This window comes from Alexandromys fortis, unplaced genomic scaffold (genome assembly GCF_014885135.2).
Source record: "Alexandromys fortis isolate MF-2015 unplaced genomic scaffold, M_Fortis_MF-2015_v1.1 scaffold_107, whole genome shotgun sequence".
Taxonomy (NCBI): Eukaryota; Metazoa; Chordata; class Mammalia; order Rodentia; family Cricetidae; genus Alexandromys; species Alexandromys fortis.
This window is the reverse complement of record NW_026067987.1, coordinates 1847202-1868893: the sequence shown is the minus strand read 5'-3', so window position 1 is coordinate 1868893 and position 21692 is coordinate 1847202. Positions and strand designations below refer to the sequence as shown.

Sequence of the window (21692 nt, the reverse complement as noted above, 5' to 3'; positions counted from 1 at the left end):
TGTCTCTCCTGCAAAACTGGCTCTTCACAGTGTAGAAGTTACTGAGGGGGGAAAAAGGCAGAAATGCAGTAAGACAAGTAGATCATACATTATGTAAAAGAACAGGAAGTTATTCTGTAACTATTAGGTGCCCCCAAGGGCTGGTCAAAAGAGCAGTACCACAGAGCACAGGCCAGAACTCAAACCCAGTGTTTCTTTGCTCCAAGGAGTTGGAAGCACTTAAAAACTAAGAGCTTGCATATGCAAGTCTAACTTCTCAGTTTTTCTTAAGTAACCCAGAATGTAGCAAAAGTAGATCCTCTTTCCAATGACACAAGTGCTCAGCTTAGGAGTGCTCCTCGCTGTGGGGTGAGCAAAATGCACATCATCACACTCCCAACCAACTAGTTCCTGAACGGGCCTCATGGAGCACCCCACTCCTTGACAAAGTGAAAGATAGATTTGAGGGGCCACAGAGGAAGCCATTCTGGGTGCTATTGTGGAAGTAGTGAGATCAGAATTCAGGAGATAAAAGAAGGAGGAGGAGGGAAGGAGGAGAAGAAAGAGCATAAAGAGGAGAAGGAAGAGGGAAAGGAGGAGTAGATGAAGGAGGAGGAGAAAAGAGAGAAGGAAAAGGAGAGAAAGGAGGAGGAGGGAAAAGAGGAGGAGGGCAAGGAGGAGGAAGAGGAACAGTGGGAGGAGCTGGTAACCATGATGACCTGATGAGCAGGTTTCTGGCTTGAGTAAGAGGTAAACACCTACACCTATAGGGTAAGACCACTGCTCAGCATTGAGCTTAAACAACTTGAGAGATGATTGAATAAAGATTTTCACAAATTAGAAGCCAACTGGCGGCATCTTGTAGCAATATAATTTTGATAGGCACAACATGCTTAACTTAGAATTGAGAGAGTTTTGTCAGGGGCAGAAATACAAGAGTCCCAAACTACCCCAAGCATTTTATTGAGAGGAACTTTTCATAGTAAAAGACAGATTAACAAGGGGGGAAAATGGTTAAGTCACAACACAGTGCATATCACACAGGATAAGCCTTGGTGGCAATCATCTCAGCCCAGGGTTGTAGGTCGTAGTCAGACTGACATGGCTGACAAAGGCAGAACTGAAGCAACAAAGGGAAAATCTCCCCTGTGGTTAGGCAAAAAAGCAAGGAGATGGGGAGAGCTTCCTTCACTTGCTGGTTTTTGCCACTTTTTCTTCTGTTATTTTGTTTTGTTTGTTTTTTGTTGTTGTTGTTGTTTAGTTTTTTTGAGACAAGGTTTCTCTGTGTAGCTTTGGAGCCTGTCCCTGCATTCACTCTGTAGACCAAGCTGGCCTCGAACTCACAGAGATTCACCTGCCTCAGCGTCCCCAGTACTGGGATTAAAGGCGTGCGCCACTATGCCCAGCTGTTTCATTTTTTTTTTATCACCTTTAACTTTTTTTTTTTTTATCACCCTTAACGCCTGCTCTATCCCTTCTTACTCCAACGCCCGCCTTCTCCTTGGGTCTCTGTTTAAATGTTTCGTTCCTCAAAGGCTTTTACACTGTGTCAAAGCCTAAAGGACTACCTAACTAACACACTCTTGACTTTACCATCTCAAAGTTTACCCTTAAGTTATCACTGGATATTTGGGTGATTCTCTGGCCAGTGGTTACTCCCCTACTCATCCCTAAGACCAAGAGATGCTGCAGGCCTTGCTTCCCACTGGTACCTGCAGTGTAGGGGCCTCCAGGAAGGGACATTTAAGTAAAGATTTAAAGGAAAGGTAGACAGACAGCAACAAGGGAAGAATGAGGTAATGTCAACTAAATTATGCAAATGCTATAAATTCTACCTTCACATGTTTTTGAGGGTGAAGGTCAAGTGGGAATTCAAGACTATTTATTAAGTTAATGATTGGTAATTCAAGTCGGGCTTTATTTTTCAATTCTCTTTAAAAAATAAATAATATGCTTCTCCCCTTTCCTACAAAGGGGGAGTAGGGATGGGACAAAACTCCTCTGGTAAACAACCAGAGCCATACATGAGGTTCTTCCAGCAGCGTTCCCCATGCTAATCAGCTACACGGCTGGCCTGTGGTCCTGGTCTATCAGCAAGAAACAAACCTGAACCTCTGAATGTTCCTGTCTGCTACAGGATAGAATTTCCAGATCACAGGAAAGGAAAACCCAGGCAAGTTTTGGTGGTCTTCTCTGAACAGAGAAGACAAATACAAAACTCTACTAAGTATATTGTTTATAGGGTAGAGTATCAAAGAGGAGGAAGATATACTAAGAGCTCATTCTTAGACCCAAATACTAAATCCCTTTATCTAAGTACTGATTACAGGCTAAAATTCTATGGGGGTGGAGAAGAACAACACGCTGAGGTACCACAAGCTGAACAACTTCAAATGCTAAAGAAAATCTGAGAACATTTTAGGCTTTTACTCTTACCCGGAGTATAACAGCCTAATGGATCCTATCAGCAAGTCTCAGCTAACCCTAGAGCAGACCAATTATACCCATGCTAACAAAACTCAGAACCAAGTATACAAAATCAGATTGGGAGCCAGTAGCCCAGCTGCCTGTGTTGCAATATTCAACACTCCTAATGCTAGCAACGGTATTTATATTGCCTAACAGTCAGTGAAAAATTAAATAGGCACATGAAAAAGAAGCAATGAAATCCGGTCTACAATCAAGAGAATTGTCAACCAATGGGAACAGCTGACAAAACTGACATGTAAGGTTTCTAAAACCTTGCTGCAATGTGGGGTTGAAGTGATGGCTCAGTGGCTAAGAGCACTTATGGATCTTCAAGGGGACCCAGATTTGGTCCTAGTGCCCACGCCAAGTGGCTCACAAACACCTGCAACTTCAGCTGCAAGGGACCTAGCACCCCCTTCTGACCTCCATGGCATCCACACACATGTGGAATACACTCATCGAAACAGACACATATCCACATAAATAAAAAATAAAATAGATTTTAGTGGTTATTATAGCTATTATATGTGCATATTTAAAAAACATAAGCCTGACTGAGAAATAAAGCCATAAAAGAGAAAGGCTGCCATAGAACTGAAAAGCAACATACAAAATAGGGTATGTTTGACCTTACTGCAGATCAGCCACTAAAAGACCTGTGAATCTGAAAACACAATGCTGTACTCTATAATCACAAAGTGAGGACAGGAAAATGTGAATAGTATTCAGCGCAAAGATGAAGTATCGAGTGTCTACTGTGTGCCTTCAGTCTCAAAGAGAAAAGCACACAAGAGCTGTTCACACAAGTGTATATATAAAGAATTTGACCCAGAACTTCAATTTGATAAAAATTAGAAATTTTCAGAACCATAAACCCCAATAGATCACAAGGATGACGCAGACAAAATATCATAGTTAAATTGCAAAACATCTGTCACAAGGAAAAAACATGACAACCACCAGAGAAAATAGGGAACACTGATAAGAAATACCACAGATGTATCATCCGAGGCAATCAGGATAGGAGATATGAAATGACATCTCTAGTGGTAAAATAAAATCCCCTCTGACCTAAAAAGGCAAATACAATGAAAATATCTTTGTAATAAACATTCAAACAAAAGTTGAGTCTACAAAGAAATGCTGGAATTGACAAGCATATAAATTTAAGACTTTCTCACCACACAAAAAGTTGTTCTGGGCTGGAAAGGTTGCTCAGTGAATAAAGACCCTTGCCAAAACAGCTGGAGCATCTGAGTTCAATCCCAGGGATCCACATGCTGGGAGAAGATTATTAATCTACACACACTGATCTCTGGTCTCTACAAACGTATTATGGCACAGGCTCTGACACACACACACACACAAACACACACACTTAATTTCAATAAGTAAATAAATATATAAAATATTCAAAGATAATTATTTAAAGCAAAAATGATGACAATCACTTTTGTAAGGTCCAGAACATACGAACATGTAAAGAGGCACGAGTAGAGAACACAGGACAGGAAGGAAGCCATGGATGTATATTGTTATGGGTTCATGTTATTTTCATGTTCATAGCATAAACCCTGAACCAAAAGACAACAAAAAAGATGAGCAGTGAACAAAACAAACAAACAAACAAGGAATAATTACCTCTTATGAAAACTTTGCTCTTTGAGGAAATTGTTAAATGTTCACAAATAAAACATTTTCTCACCGCAAAAAAAAAAAAAAAAAAGAACAGTGAGTAAAGCCAATTACAGAAATTACATACTCAGTGCAAAAGAAGAAAAAGGAAATCAGCCAATGGGGTTCATGCCTGCAAACTCAGCATTCTGGGGGCTAAAGCAGGATTATCATAAATTTGAGGCCAATTTGGGGATTACATAGAAAGCCATAATGTTGAGAAATAATTGTGGGAGTGGGGAAAATAAGAAATAGATGAGAAAAAGGAATTAGGGTGGTAGAAATATATCTAATTTTGTTTAAAAGCACACCAAAAGTAAAGAATCAACACAGTACATCTGACTTCTGTGTTCTTCTATTCATTCCCATCCGTATTAAACGGCAGAGACTATTGATGTATAAAACCATGGCCTGCTATAAGCTGCTGTAGCAAATGACTATTAAATAACTGAGACACACAGCACTCGGGAGGCAGAGGCAGGCGGATCTCTGGGAGTTCGAGGCCAGCCTGGTCTACAAGAGCTAGTTCCAGGACAGGAACCAAAAGGCTACAGAGAAACCCTGTGTCAAAAATCCAAAAAACAAAAACAAAAACAAAAAGAAAAAGAAAACCTGAGACCCAGACAGGTTAAAAGAAAAAGCACTGGGCAGGGTAGGCATCACAGCACCCTTCTTTAGTCTTAGCATTTGGGAGCTTAAAGCAGGTAGATCTCTGTTAGTTCGAGGCCAGCCAATGCTACATAGTGATACCCTATATCACTATGTAATATATAAATATATATATAAACTAACTAAATAAATAAATAAAATAAAAGTCAAAACATAGCAAACACATGGGGGAGGGGCTTGTATTAATGCCAATCTCAAGAACAACAAACTTACTTCGTCAACGTCGGAAAAATAGACTTTGGGAATGAGAGGTCAATAAAACCACTTCATAATGATGATAGCCAATTCAGCAGAAAGTCGTAACTGTCCAAAAACTACTTACTCAACTTCAAAATAGAGGGAAACAGCTGGAACATTATAGCTCAATGGCAGAGCTCTTGCTTGGCAGACATGAGGTCCTAGGTTCAATTCTCAGCACATCTAAAAAAAAATAAGAAAGATTGTTTATGAAGAACAATATTGAAATTCACAATTTTAGGTGGAAAAATAATGGTAGTACGTTCCCCTCAGTACTTCACAGAAAAAAAAAATATGGTTAAAGATCTAGCTAGCTTTACTATACCGCCGGCCAACTTGGCCTGATGGAATACTACATCCAATAAAAACAGAACTTACTTTGCAAACACAAAAGCAACATCTGCTGATGTAGATCACATGCCGGACCACAGAACGTGTCTGTGCGTTTGAAAGCCTTTTATTCATGCCGAGCGTGTCCTGTGTCCTCTGCCAAAAGTACAGTTAAAATAAAGGCAACAGCAAACAGGATCTGATAGAATCTCCAAATATTCCAAAATTAGATCGCACGCTTTTGAATATCTCATTAGTCTAAGGAAAACACAGGTCAGGCTCTCTGTTCTTCTGAACACATTCTACAATGAATAGACTTAAGTTGCCAAAAAAAAAATGCCAATCTTTAAACAACATGGTTCATATCTAAGTCACTTTAGCACACTGTCCATTACTAATTCTAGAAGCTGCTCACTTCACTGCCAGCTTGCCAGTCCAGCAAGTATTAGGCAAACAACAGATGTGTATTCTAAGTTGGAACCATTCCCACCAGCTCTTCTGAAGCCTGATGGCCACTGGCTGCGAGTCGTCTCCAACTCAGCTCACACGCATACCGTTCTAAAGATGTTTTTTTCTTTCTTTCCAATAAACTTACAGGATGCCTGCTCTGTTTGATGCTTAGTGCCGTCAGCCTGAGGAGACCTAGAGTCCCTTGGGAGATGGTCCTCTGGGTGTGCCTCTGGGAGATGCTCTTGATTTCACTGACTGATGTGGGAAAATGCCTCTGCTCTGGGCAGCATCATGCCTGGCTGGGATCCTGGATTGGATAAATGAGGAAAGAGAGCCGAGCAGCAGCATGGATTCCTCTCCTTTGCTTTCTGATTTGGATGTGATGTGGCCAGTTGTGCCCAGCTCCTTCTGCCTCAACTTCCCCACGGTGAGGGATGATGCTTGTACTGTGACCTAAAATAAACTCTTTAAGTTGTTTTTGTCTGTTTTATCCCAGGAACAGAAAAGCAATCAAGACATAAATTTCATTCTAAGAAGTACAAAGCACTGTTCAAATGACTTCTGGTAAGATTTTAATTGTGTGAATATATACATAACACAAGAGTTGGCATTTCACAATTTTTTTTTTGTTTGTTTGTTTTTCAAGATAGGGTTTCTCCGTGTAGCTTTGGAGCCTGTCCTGGAACTCTCTCTGTAAACCAGGCTAGCCTCAAACTCATAGAGATCTGCCTGCCTCTTCCTCCTTAGCGTTGGGATTAAAGGCATGCACCACCACTGCCAGGCTGCATTTCACAGTCTTTAAGTATAGTATGAACACATTTCCACAGAGTAGAACTGCCACTCCCATCGGCCTTCTGAACTTTTTAGTTTTCCCAAACGTATTCACAGACAAATATTTACAAAGAAGCAAACACTGTAATGTGCATATTATTTTAAATTATAGGAAACTTTAAAGTATCAGTTTCATCATTTGTGAAATTGCCTACACATTTATAACTTACAGTGAGACTCTTTCGCTTGACAGTGAGAATTTTTAATAGTATGGTAAAATCTTTTTAAAGGTCCCAGAAAATTTTCGATTTTTCCCTCTTGCTATTAAGATCACTTGGCACGCTGCGAATTTGCATCCTCATTTTCATGACCCCTCAGTCGCATGTGAAGCAAGGGCTGCTGGTAAATAAAACAGGGTGCGGTGCAGCAGAAGCAGCCCTTAAACATTGCAGCATCACAGGCTTTCATGCTAGAACAGACAAAAAGCTGGAAAGGTCACCTAAAGTCAGCAATGGTGGTACCGGTAGGAAGCAGGCAGGCAAGGGGACAGTAGTTAACGGCCAAGCCTCAGTAGGCTTCCGGGGTTCTCAGCCAGGCTGGGCTACATGAAATTCTGTCTCAAAAACCAAATAAATAAATAAGTTAGTAAACAAAACAATACAAGATTGTTCAAGACATTTCAGGTTCCCTATCCTCAGCTGCCCAAGGAACTAACTGGGGACATCGCCTTGGGCTCCTGGGAGCCACTCTAGGTTCAAGTCTCTTGCCAACCCTAAGGTGGCTCCCTTAACTAAAATTTGTGCTTCCCTGCTCCCCTATCCAACCTTCCTTTATCCCAATCTTCCTGTTTCCCCAAGTTTCCCGTCCTCCCCTTCTCACTTTTCTCTCCCCATATCCCGTTACCCCCATCTCACCCCATCCCCAAGATCCCAATTTTTTCCCCCGCAATTTTGTCTACTTCCCATAGCCAGGAGGATAGCTATATGGTTTTTTTTTTTGGGGGGGGGTTCACCTTCTTACTTAGCTTCTTTAGGATCACCAATTATAGACTCCGTGACTTTTATTTATGGCTAGAAACCAATTATGAGTGAGTACATTCCATGTTCATTTTTTGGGTCTGGGTTACCTCACTCAGGATAGTGTTTTCTATTTCCATCCATTTGCACGCAAAATTCGAGAAGCCATTGTTTTTCACCGCAGAGTAGTACTCTAATGTGTATGTATTCCACACTTTCTTCATCCATTCTTCCATTGAAGGACATCTAGGTTGTTTCCAGGTTCTGGCTATTACAAATAATACTGCTATGAACATAGTTGAACAAATGCTTTTGTCATATGATAGGGCATCTCTTGGGTATATTCCCAACCTGAAATGACCCTATCCTATAGCAATACTGACGAATATCTTGCATATGACCATAGAACCTTCATCTGGTGATGGATGGAGATAGAGACAGAGACCCACACTGGAGCACCGGACTGAGCTCCCAAGGTCCCAGTGAGGAGCGGACGGAGGGAGAACACGAGCAAGGATGTCAGGACCACGAGAGGTGCACCCACCCACTGAGACAGTGGGGCTGATTTATTGGGAGCTCACCAAGGCCAGCTGGACTGGGACTGAAAAAGCATGGGATAAAACCGGACTCTCTGAACATGGCGGACAATGAGGGCTGCTGAGAAGCCAAAGACAATGGCACTAGGTTTTGTTCCTACTTCATGTTCTGGCTTCATGAGAGCCTAGCCAGCTTGGATGCTCACCTTTCTAGACATGGACGGAGGGTGGAGGACCTTGGACTGCTCTTTGGACTGGAGAGGGAGGGGGAGAGGAGTGGGGGGAGGGGTAGAAGGGTGGGAGGAGGGGGAGGGAAATGGGAGGCTGGGAGGAGGCGGAAACTTTTTTTCCCCTTTTTCTCAATAAAAAAAATTTTTTTAAAAAAAGATTGTTTAAGACAGGTTTTCGCTGGGTGGTGGGGGTGCACTCCTTTAATTCCAGCACCTGGAAGGCAGAGGCAGGCGGATCTCTATGATTTCGAGGCCAGTGTGGTCTACAAGAACTAGTTCCAGGACAGACTCCAAAGCTACAGAGAAAACCTGTCTCAACAAATAAATAAATAAATAAATAAATAAATAAATAAATAAATAAAAATAAATAAATAAAAATAAATAAATAAATAAAAATAAATAAAATAAATAAATAACAAAAGACAGATTTTTCACTCTGTGTAGCTCAAACTAGCCTCGGAATTACTAGATAGCCAATAGCAATCTTCTTGCGTCTTAAGTGCTGTGATCCCTGCTTGAGCCATCCTGCCTGGTGTTTTTCTCTAACTCTGAATTGTTGGATATGGAGAGTACTGGCAGAGGGGTCAAAGAGGGGCTGTTTACAGCCGCGCATGCTCGCAGTTCTGCAAGAGAGCGCTCCTGTGTTATGCAGTGGTGTGTGCACCCCTGTTTGGTACCCCACTGGGTCACTGGGGAAAGAAGAACTCCTTCTGCTTGCTTCTCCGAACTTTTTTGCTTCCCAGCAGGAAGAACTTTCTTTATAACTATTCAACAACACAGAAATTCAGCAAAAATGAGGGGAAATTGCAACCAGCTGTGTTCTCCTCTGTCTCAAATGCATCTCCACATACGGTTGCTGAGAGAGCGCATATTTTCTGTTTCAACCTAATTTACAACTGAACGCTGCAGGCTGCAACAGAACCCCCTTCTCCAGGTTCCTTAACAACAAGCCACCTACTTCCTCAGGGTTTTTTTTTTCCAGGAATTGGGCAATTGATGGGCAATAGTGTCTTGCCCCTCCCACCACACACACACACACACACACACACACACACACACACACACACACACACTGAGGCTTTACTTCCTGGGGGAATTCAGATCCGGTCTAAACTAGTTGCAGATGTCTGGCAGTTCCTCCATAGCCCACAGCCAGAGAGGATGTGGGGCTGCCACTAGCAACCAGAAGCAACTAAGAGGCAGAGGGCCTCATAAACCTTCCCTGTAGGTGTCCTGTGGTTTGTTACTTTGAAAGAAGGAACAGGCTTCATTACGTTTCCTCAGTCATCTCTCCTAGGCCTGGCCCTCGCTTGGCTCAGCAGTACCACGCAGAATGCAGGGCAGAGACTGCCCCGCCGTGCGCTCTGCCACGCAATATCATCAGTGCTTTCTGCTGCTGCGGTCCGGGTGAGATGGGGGCATGGCTGTGGGCGTGGCCTTCCTGACACCCTTTCAGTTTTGCGGCTGCGCGTTTTTTCCCTGCAGTACTGCGTGCAAAGCCAGAAGACACCCACCTGCTCCTGGTGGAGCGCTTCTTCACAAGTCAGTGTTTAAAGTATGGTACACCAAGGCTGCACTCGGGAAGGCTCTCTTGCTGGGTATGTGATGAAGCACCCAACTTCTGGGGGCTAGAGACGCCTAAATCAATAGTTGTACCGAACTAACAGAGGAGGACAGAGAACAGCTGTTCTTTTGATACGTACAATATGAACACTCACATTAATAGTCTAATAATAATTCTCCAAATAAAAAAAAAGTTATAAGCTGTTCATCCCAAGTTCCAAGTTGAGGGTAAGAAAGAGTTCCTGGGGAAAACACTGGCTTCCTGGGCTGAGTCGTGCCTACAGTCACGGTGTGTCTACCACACTGTTGGACTGAGGAACCCCACGGCCTGAGCAACAGAGAGGTCTGGACTAAATGAGCGCTAGCCCAAGCCAGGATCTGAGTCTGACTTCATGGGCCTCTGAGTTGCCCATCCAACCCTACCTGCTTCAGTCGCTTCCAGCTACCTCGCACAAGCCCTTCACGCGACTGGCTAAAAGGATGCAGAAACGTGGCTACCACATCAAATGATTCCAAACACGTGAACTCTAAATTATTTTCATCTAAAACATAAATGTCTCCTTTCATGCCAGCAGAATCTACTTTGCTTTCAAAAGTGTTAGTATGGAGAAGTTGATCCAGTCCTGAACTGAAAGAAAAGTTAGAAATAATTTTTTTTTCAATCTGACACTGGAGATACGTTTTGTTCATTGATGCTGTTAGTGTCCACTCCGCTGTCAGCCTGCAAGCCCTGTAAGCTGCTTCAGTTGTCATGGTCTTGGATTGGAGGAAAATCGTGCATTCCACAAATAGGCACTGACAACTCCTGAAACCTCACTAGATTTTCCTTATAACGTTGTCCTTAAAAATAAATCATAAAAACCGTTTAATCTTTAAGAGGTATTGGATATGGAACCCTAGATTCCAAAGGAGAGAAATTTGCTTAGTTTCGAATTTGAATAAATTCTCTTAAGGATAAATTCCCATTGATGTGGAAGGGGGGAAGAAGTCATTTAGCTAACTAAATTAAGATAAATCGATAGCATCTCTCATAGGGCAGGAAGGAATTTCCCTCTGCATAGCACATTAGGTACTTTAGAGGAGGGTTTCTTTGCCCTGGAAAATTGCCAGACTAACCATGAATTATTGCTACAGATGGTAGCGACTGTGGAAATGACAAACCCCGATAAGGTTTTTTTTTTTTTTTTCTGCTAAAACTAAGATTTGTATTGATGTCACCAGTATTTCCAAAACGAGATGCTCCTGTCACTGTTCTGAGGGTGAATTCTGGTGGCTGTACTTCTGGGCTAGTCACCATCTGAGGCATCACTAAATCCTCCTGGCATCAAGGCAGCATGGAACAAGAAGTTGTTCTTGCTGTCAATTCCTCATTTAGAAGGCGGAGCCACAATTAAGGTACAACTTCCTAATTGACCAGACGCTGCTTTCAAGTGGGCTGGAGTCCACCAAGTCTATTTTAAAAATTGTTTCAGGTTGGGCATGGTTCACATCTGTAATGTAAGCTCTCTTGAGGCCGGGGCAGGAGAATTGTCTTGAGTGCAGGGCCAGACTGGGTTACTAAACCTATCTTGGGACCAAATAATAATAATAAAGTGAAATCACTCCAGACTTTGTTGATTTTTCTATGTTTACAAGTTAGAGATTATCATAGCCAGTTAACAGGAAGGACTCAAGACTCAGCTCCTGCGCTGGGGATAAGATACAGGAGTAATGTGCTTGCCTCGCATGCATGGGGCACTCCTGGCTTATCACTGGCAACACAGAGAAACAACTACATTAAAAAAAAAAAAAAAGGAAACTTAACGTCGGGCCTGGGCACACACCTGTAATGTTAGCACTCCTGAGAAAGAGCCAAGACAATCACCAGCCAGAGCGACACTGTGACAGTCAGAGCCACAGCCCCTTATCTCCCTATAGCCACCCAAGGACATCTCAGTTTTGTCAATGGCCTTCATTAAGCTAATGGGGTAGGGTACTCATCTTGATTAGAGACGGAGCTTCAGCACAAGGGTTCTGCCTTCCCACAGAGAGCAGTAAATAAACCAGTCAAGATCTCTGGGGATGGCAGCCTGATGCCCGCCCCTCTCATCAAAGATGAGGCGGATCCGACTGCAAGGAATGGAGAAGCGGTAGCACGAAGGCTTTTCCTAGGGTCCGAGTCACAGTATAAACCATGTTTATTTGTTTACTTATTTAGCCCCCGTGAGTGCCTGTGTGTTTGAGTCTATGTATGTGCGTTATATGTGTTCAAGAGCCCAAGATAGGTCAGAAGAGGAGCTCTGGAGTTCCATGGGACTGTGAGTGGCGCTGTGGATGCTGGGAAGCCAATCTGAATCATCTGCAAAAACAGCAGCTGCTCTTCACTGATGAACTACTTCCCGACCTTGTCCTGATTGTTTTTGAGCCATGCATGGTTAACATCTTACGGTGTTGTCCCTGTTTTTTAGGAGCAAAAGCTGTTAGACTGACAGCTATCCTCATAGCATTGGGGCAAAACACACAGGGCGCAACACTGGGCCCTTCCCAGAGATAAAGAGCAGTTGCTAGAATCAGCCTTGGAAACTGACCAACATCTTAAGTGTATTTTAAACCGGCTTGTAGGTTTAATTTGAAAGTAGAAATGGTAGCTTCCACCAACTCAGAGAGTAAAATAGCCTAACCTACTTCCCCTATCCCCACCTCTGACACAAGACAGCCCAACAAAATTTAGATAAGAAATCCTTACATTTCTAGTGGAGTCCCATTAGAGTCAGAGAAGAAAACTGGGTGGGAAGAGGGGGATAAGAAACAGCAGTTCTTCTTCAACTCAAATTCCCCAGAAATATTTTTCCTAAAGTTATTAAAGCATTGGTAATTTTTGATGAATTTACTCTGTCCAAACGCTTTCTTTTGAGAGCCGCTTCATTAGAAGCAGAAGTATCCCATGTTGTGGGATAACAAGACCACAGGGTATTTCCATCCAGCAGATGAAACAGCATTCTCATGTACTGATTAAGAATGTCCCAGCCCCATCAAGCTCAGCTACAGAAGCCTCACAGGATGGTGACTGTCTGGCCTTGGGGAGCTCACCACTTTTAAGAATCTGGCCTATAATCTTAGAGATACAGAAAGGGTCTTGTTAAATATATTGATGTCGGCTAGATTCGAGACACTGGATCCAGTGAAGCCCCTAGAAGATGACTACTAAAGGTAGAAGACTAATCTAGAAGCTTAAATGTATCTGTGGGTCTCCTCGTCATCTTCCTCCTTATCCCATCCTTCCTTTATCCCTCCTCTTTGTTCTCCTTCTTTCTCCCCTCCTTTTTCTTCCTTTTCTTCCTTCTCCCTCTGTCCTCTGAGGCAGGGTCTCACGCTAGCCTTGAACTTGGGATGATCATGCTGCTACAGCAACCAAAATCCTGGTTCGTGACCTAGGTGTATGTCACGATGCCTGGCTCCATTCTCTCCTTTTAAAGCAGCCAACACGAATGCTACATTGTTGGGTAAGAGTGGAATGACCGTAGATGTGACCACAACGCCCTGGTGCTAGGTTCTGATGAACTGTGACATTTACCCCACCACCAACCCCATAGTATAGACAGACCGGCCAGAGTGACCAAGGGCAGCAAGGTGAAAGGTATCCTTCTCTCTGATACAAGTGTCCATGTGTCTGTCCCCTTTCAGATTGTGTCTACTGCTGATTTGTTCCCTTTCTGGGTAACGTCTCTGCTTTTTTTTTTTTTTTCTTGCCACAGCCTTTCAACAGGGTTATGTCGCTAGGCCTGCTGGTCTGCCAAGCTGACTATTTAATCCCACTCATACACTGTAGTCTTTTTTCAAGTGGCCATGGATACTGTCTACACGTTCTACCTTCCCGTGAATGGAATGTGAGGATATCTGATGAAAAGCCGCACATCATGGCATTCCTTGAGAGGGGAGCACCCTTGGAAAGAGCCAGTGCTGAAAAACCGGAAGGAGGAGGCATTGATCACCAGGACAATTGTGTACGTGTGGGGCTTTCCCCTCTTAAAGGGATGTTTGATTGCAGAATCGCAAAGGTGTGGCAGATGGAGGAGGAAGAGGGGAGAAGACGCAAGTTAACACCTGAAGTTTGGTGTTAGCAACCATGCCCGTAGCTCTTTTGAGGGGACAGCTTCCTCATTCAGTCACTTCCACTGAAGCTGGGGCCTGGGTGTGCGTGGAGCTCCGAGCTCTGGGGAAATTGAGGAAGAAGTAGACAGTGTTGCAAATAATTAATGACCTTTCTTATTTGAGCCTTGCTTGGACATCAGTTTTTCTTCTTTGCTTTAGAGCAGCGGTTCTCAACCTTCCTAATGCTGTGATCCTTTAATACAGTTCTTTATGTTGTGGTGACCTCCCCCCTGCAATCATAAATTTTTGTTGCAACCTCATGGCTGTAATTTTGTTACTGTTATGAATCTTATGTAAAGATCTGCTCTTTCTCAGGATCTTAGGTGATCCCTGTGAAAGTGCCATTAGCCCATCAAAGGGTCGTGACTCCCAGGTTGAGAACCCATGCCTTAGAGTATCTAGAACAGGAGAGGGTTGCCAGTGGGGAAAGGGAAGAGTGCTCCAGAAGGAATCCAGAGATCAAGAAGGCCCTCACCACTTCTAGCCACCTGTTGTGAAATCTGCAGCTGAACTTTATGTTTGCAAACTTGTCTACAGCCTTGAGAAAAGGCCCTTCTCATGCTTGTTGCTTCCCAGTGATCTTCCAGTCACAATTTTGCATAAGTGAATTAGAAAGCAGGAAGTGGGTTCCCACAGCAAGGAATGGGGGACTGTCGCTCTCTGACCCCAGAAGAGAGGTGTTCCTCTCAGACAGTGTCTATTCTAAGTTGCAACATAGTGAATGAAATAGTGTCTTTGGCAGGCTGTGCCCTAGCCTGGGTGATTCCATTTTACAGCCAGCCTTTGTCTCTGTTTGGAGTAACCCAGGGGCAGAATGACACTGTACCTGTTTGTATATACCGGTGAGAACAGCATCTGTCCGGCTCAGACAGAAAGAAAGAAAAAACTTATTCCTAAAAGTAAAAGGGACTCAGAATGTATGAACTCATGGATATTTTCAAGCCATTTCAGACTCACCAGAAAGAGGATGTGTGCAGTATCCTCATTTGGACCTTATGAAGAGGAGGAAATCTAACTATGATGGGGATTCACACCACAGGGCTATCATCTGACTCTCTCTCTCTCTCTCTCTCTCTCTCTCTCTCTCTCTCTCTCTCTCTCTCACTGTGTGTGTGTGTGTGTGTGTGTGTGTGTGTGTGTGTGTGTGTGTGTGTGTGTGATTAAGGGATCAACAGGCAGAGAACTCTGACTGTCCTCGGGGCTTAGTTCAATCTCCCATGCTGATCTACTCATTCAACTGCTGTCACCTGGCCACCCATTCATCTGCCTGGACCTGATAGTACACTTGATCTTGCAGCTTGACTCTCCTCTGAGGCTTAGCTCTGAGGGAGCACCTCTAACAAGGAAAATTATCTATTCCCCTGAAGAGACTGTTTACATCTCTGTCACCTTTCTTCCTCTACCTCCATTAAGGCCCTTCTCAACTTCTTATTTCTGCTACAGCCTTTTTAACCTTTTTGTAGTCATTCTGTAGCCTACAGATAGAAAGATAGGTAGATAGATAGATAGAGATAGATAGATGATAGATAGATAGATAGATGAGTTGATAGCTGAATAACAAATAGATCATAGATAGATAAATAGGATAAGGAGATAGATGATAGGTAGACAGACAGCTAGATCGTTACTGTGCAGCATGTAATATGTGATCTGATGATTAATATTAGTAGGTAAGACAAGAACCAAAGAGCTTGTGTTTGTCTGAAGTTATCAGGGGAAACCCAGATTATTTGGAAAATTAGAGCCAATGAAATAACATAACTGGTGAATTCATTATTATTTAACACGTTCTGATCTCATTGGAAGGTTAATCCAATGATTAACAGTTCAAACCTTTGATGGATCCTAATTTGAAGAGAGTAATAGAAACTTAGCAAGTGAGACCTAGTTAAGGAAGTAAATCTTTGAAGGTGTGCTTCTAAGGACTGCATCCTGCCCCCTTGAAATGAACTATCCTTTCTAACACATGTGCCCTACCACAATGCCATGGTGGTCTTTCTCACCATAGGCTCAGAATCATGGGCATGGAGCCAAGTAGGCACAGACTGAACCCCCCCTCCCCAACTGGAAGTCAAAATAAATCTTCCCTCTTTATATTGGTTATTTCAGAGAGTTTGTTACAATTTCAATGAATGAACTAGCCCTTAAGCCTTCCCTCCTCACAGTGTTTATTTCAGAGACTTTGTTACAGTCTTGAAAAGTGAACTAACTGCTCATATGATTGGCATCATGTTTTATGTAGCCATTTTAGACTGTTTCCCTTCAATAAAACTCAAGTTTCTTACATGTCTTTTTCAGGGCAAGCTAGCTCCTCTTTTAAGACTGAAAACTATTACAGTCTGGATTCGTTACCGTCTGGATGCAGCACAGTATTTTGGGCTGATCTCTGACCACCATCACCATGTCGTTGTATTAAGACTCCAAATCCTGAATGTCATTTATTATAAATGAAAACAAAGGCTTCAAAGAAGCAAATAAGGATATCTGAGGTCATTATAGTAGGGCGTTAATCCAGTGGGACTAGTGACCTCATAGGAAGAGACTTTAGAGATTGTTTGCCCAGAGAGCAGCCAGCTGTGGATACAGCAAGACGACAGTCAATTAGAAGCCAGAGAGCAAGCCCTCAGAAATCCCCTTGGTTGGTCCCTTGATAGTCTAGGCTCGCTACAAACTAAATTTCTGCTGATTAAGGCACCCAGCCCGTGGTAGATTGATGCTTGTGCAGACAAGTAGTTTCTCCAGCCCACTGAAAGACATCTGCTTTGCTTCCAAGTTTGGCAATGATCACGAAAGTCTTTATATGCGTAAGTCTTAAGCTCATTTGAGTAAATACCAATGGGCAAAGCTGTGGATTGCACCATAAGTGTGTATTTGGCTTTATCAGAGTCTTCCACACTGGCTGCACCATTCTTAATTCCCAACAGCAACGAGCAAGCATTCCTGTAGCTCCATATGCTCCCAGAAATGAGTTCTGTTGATGTTCCAGCTTCTTAGGAATCTATTAGTATCGTTTTTGTTTTAATTTACATTTTTTCTAATGCGGGGAGAGATTTGTTTGTCATCTGTACCCTCCTTGGTTAGGTGTTTGTTCAGGCATGTTGTTCACTTTCTTACCATATTCTTCTTAACATGCATTTAAATCTCTTCCTTGTCTTTTATGACTCAGTAGCACAGACCATTTGCTGGATGTGGTCTGTTTCTACTTTTTGCATTGCTGGGTCAAATACAAGGAACAAGAAAGGCCGTGTTTCTCATGTTTATGATTTCAGAGATTTGGGTTCACCAGGGGAGGGTGGGGGCAGAAATATCAGAGCCAAATGCCTCACAAGAAAGAGGATAGAGACGGAGGACAGAGAAAAAGATTGCAGAGGTGTCTGTTTATTGTCCTCTTTTTCTTCCCTTTTATACCTTTCCAACCTGAAAGATGGTGCCTTCCACCTCCAATAGCACTTGTTTTTCTCCTTCAGTTCATCTTGTCTAGATGTAACCTCATCAGCACATCTGGACCAGCTTCACTAATCTCCTTAGGGGTTGCTTTGTGCAATCAACATGACAATCAAAGTTTACCATCACATGGAGCATTTGGGGTTTGGACTTTCATTTTAATTCCTCATTGAAGTGTTTTCTTGTTGTTAAAATTTTAAGAGTTCTTTATATATTTTCAGCACCAATTTTTGGTTAGATGACTCTTTTTCTAACATTTCCTTCCGGTTTGTCTCTATCTTCTGGTTCTCTTGACACTATCTTTGATAGAATAGATGTTCTATGAAGATGTATTGTTATATTAAAAGAATCTAAAATATTAATGAATTAGTCAGGGACTTGGAACTCACAGCTACTAATACTATATGTCCATTGATACACACTGAATACATAGCTATTGAGATTTCTATAACCAAATACCATAGATCAGATGTTCAATCAGTAGAAATTATTTTTTCATAGTTCTGGCAAGAAAGTTCAGGTTAAGCAGCCTGCAAGTTCAATTTCTTGTGGCAACTCTCTTCCTGGCATTACGATGGCTATTTTGTCTCTACCTGGTTTGTCTGCTGAAGAGAGAAAGTATATATTCTGGTAAGAGCACTAATTCTATCAGCTCATGTCCAACCCTTATAACCTGAATTGACTTTTTAAGGACCTCTTTTTCAAATTGTGCCATATTAGGGCATATTATTGTGTGTGTGTGTGTGCGTGTATGTGTATATGTGTACACGTGTGTGTGCATACACACACACAAACATTCAGGGCACAGAGCATGTACTTTCTGTGTGAGGCTGATGACAGCCTTCTTCAATTTGAGAACACTACAGAGCTACAACTGGGGACCATTTTAGACAGTAAAGTTGCCAGCAAAACAAACAATACAGCGCTAAGTAGACTGAAGAGCCCATCCCTGGATTCCCTATGAAGGTGCAACAGAAAGGCAGAGCGCTGCTTTGCCTGACCTCAGCTGAGCTCATCAACAATGGGCTCTACTCTTTTTTCACCATCCCCTGTGTTTCCACAGATAATTGCAAAAGTGCAGCAAATACAGTCATGCACTGTGATTTCAACACGGTGTGAACATCACGGGGCATGCTTTCACACACACTACAAGGCTCTGACATCACTAGCATTATCATATATGAGACCATTATTGTCCACGTGGTTCATTAATTAAAAGATCTTTATGGGGCACATAACTAGATTGATCTTGGGGGTTACAAATAACTGTTAGCAAATAGGCATGTTCACAAATCCAGACTATGAGTTCTGAAAATCAACCATACATATTTCAGACAAAGAGGGAGAATTCTTCCTCACATATCAGTTTGGATCTTAGGTAAAGGTTTACCCACAGCAGGGCTCAGACATAAAAGACAGCAGCAGGTCATAAACACACAAAAAGGCCCAAATAACTATGTGAACACCCCTTGGCTCTCCTGCCTCACAGTAAACTCCATCAAAAGCCAAAGGACTTGAGGGTGATGGTGAATGCTGCAATCCCACCACTTAGGAAGAAGAGGCAAGACGGTCAGGAGTTCAAGCTTCGACTACAAAGCACATTCAAGGCCACATGAGATCCTGTTGCAAAGAAAGAAAGAAAGAAAGAAAGAAAGAAAGAAAGAAAGAAAGAAAGAAAGAAAGAGAAGGAGGGAAGAAGGAAGGAAGAAAGAAAGAATGGAAGGAAGAAAGAAGGAAAGAAGACAGCGAACTTGTCATAAGGTTGCTGTGCCAAAATGTGGTGGCCCCTCAGCAGAGACTGGGATAGGTGAAGGAACTGGACGGACATACAGCCTGGACCCAGTGCTCACCAGTGACAAATACCGAGCCCTGGAAAATCGTTGCTGAATGGAGGTGTGCAGATCCCAACCAGAAAGAGCACTCAGCCATGCTGGCACATTCCTATGACCCCAGATCTCAGAAGCCCAAGGCATGAGGATTGGAACAAATTTAAGCCAGCCTGAGCTCAAAGCAAGTACCTGTCTCAAAAACAAACAAACAAACAAGCAAACAAACTAGAATAAAAAGTCAGGTGACTGTCCATACCTCATCAGCATATAAGGAGCCAGAGAGCCATTCTGCTTTGACTGCCACAGCCCACGTTTTCAAGGTTGAGATACAGCGAGTGAGACCAAGCTTCCTAAACTACCGTATCTAGCAATGAATTCAGATAGGCTAAGAGATACTTAAACTCCTGGACCACTAAACTTTACATGAGATTGAACACTTAACTTTCCTGTTGTTTACCAATAGGAAAGGACCAACTTAGTGGACTGATGATACATTTTTGTGTGCCTCCACCACGTTGCGAGCTGACATAACATCAACTCGTTGTATGTTTTGGAAACTGGTTCTTCTCCGAATCGAATGAGGGAAATAGTGACAGGGCACTTTTTGAGGGATGCTTTATTAGTTAACTGATTTGCTCTATCCAGAGGGCAGCAGTGAGCTGAGCCAAGAAAGAAATTGAAGCAGTGTAGCTAGGGAGAAGCTTCCTCAGAGCGGCTCAGGAGAGCTCTTACAGACACGAATGTGTGATTCCCACTGTCTTCAGTGTGAGTGGCAAGAATTCAGTCTGTCAGGTATACAGAAGGTCCCTGGCCTACCACCATCCATTCTCTGCCTCACATACCATACACTGCTGGGGAATATTGGCTTAAGATGTGTTACATTTGTTTATGCTGTGGAATATTTGTTTAATGACGCAAGGATGCACTGCATTTATTTAACTCTAAAGCTGTGTTCCTGGCCCTGTCTAAAACACCTGATTCATCTAATAAAGAGCTGAATGGCCAATAGCTAGGCAGGAGAGAGAGAGAAAAATAAGCGGGGTTGTCAGTCAGAGAGAATAAATAAGAGAAGGAGGAGAAAAAGGAAGGAGAGGGGATGCCAGGGTCAGCCACAGAGCCAGCAACTGAGTAAGGAGTAAGGAAAGACATGTAGAATAGAGGTAAAGGCCCAGAGGCAAAAGGCAGATGGGGTAATTTAAGTTAAGAAAAGCCGGCTAGAAACAAGTCAACCTAAGATGGGCATTCATAAGTAAGAAGAAGTCTCTGTGTATTCATTTGGAAGCTGGGTGGTAGGCCCCCAAACAGTCAAAAAGCAAGGAGTAAAAACAAACAAACAAACAGAAAACCAACTCCAACATACAGTACAAGTGTATGCCTTTGGTTAGTGCTGGGGCTATCTTTCCTGAGTGTGGAGGCAAGCTCTCCCCAATGGGTAGGACCAGCTTGCCTGCTGCCATATCCAGTGAGGGGCAGGAACTTTATGAAAAACTTTTATTGGATTATTCCCAGGCTTTACTCTGATAATGTGCTATGGTAAAATTGTCTGCTTGTTATGATCTCTAACTATTATCAAGCCTGAAGTACAAACTTTGACCTAATCATGAATGATTTTCTTCCCTCAGTAATTCTTCATGGGCAACCCAGCCCCAAGGCATCAATGTGGCCTTTAATGACAATATGAGCCATGGACATCAATATAGACCCTGGTTTAGTAGGACTACGGACCCAGACATGGTCCTCAACAGCAGCCCTGGTCAGGTTGTTACCATGGTTCCCAGGTGGCTGTTCAGACTACCCAGATTGGCATGGCTTCCCATAGCAGCACAGCCCTTGCGCACCAACATGGCCCTAGGTGGTGGCTCAGACCACAGGCCCTGGCATGGTACCCCAGTAATGACAGTAACCACAGACATCAACAAAGGCCCCTTCAGCCACTCCAGGGCCATTGATCAAAACCTGACCTTCGACCATAGCTCAGGCCCAGCCACCTCTCTGGACTCAGCTGGCCATCCATGTCAGCCTATTCCTCGCTGCCCTCACCTCTCCATGTCTGTCTCTCTACCCATTCCTCCTCTCCCTCTCTTCTTCCTCCCCACCCCGTACTCTCTCACCACAGTGATGCCCAATCACCCAACACCGGGGCTCTTGGTTGAGTCATAGGTGGTGCTTGGTTGGTTACTGCCCACCCTAGCCACAAGGTGGTTGTTGCCTTTTCTTTCTCTTGTGCCTGGTCCCAGAGACCTTGGGTAGCCCTTGGCATGACAGTAGCTGGTTCAGTTTAATTGTGGTTCCCACTGACCCAAAAGTCTGGGGCCGGGGGCAGGGGACGCCATCTGTGTCCATCTCTGATTCAAGCCCCTGTGC

The 21692-nt window shown here is 43.2% G+C and overlaps 1 long non-coding RNA gene across 2 annotated transcripts in view; it reads right to left on the bottom strand.

The window, feature by feature from the left end:
* Positions 1-6343: 6343 nt before the first annotated feature.
* Positions 6344-21692, bottom strand: part of LOC126511951 (uncharacterized) — an 80721-nt gene continuing 65372 nt past the window's right edge. For both annotated transcript variants that reach the window (XR_007594833.1, XR_007594832.1), the window contains 2 exons: positions 7706-7863; positions 6344-7192 (listed from right to left, as the gene is read on the bottom strand). This is a non-coding gene — a long non-coding RNA (uncharacterized lncRNA). The remainder of the gene's footprint in view (positions 7193-7705; positions 7864-21692) is intronic.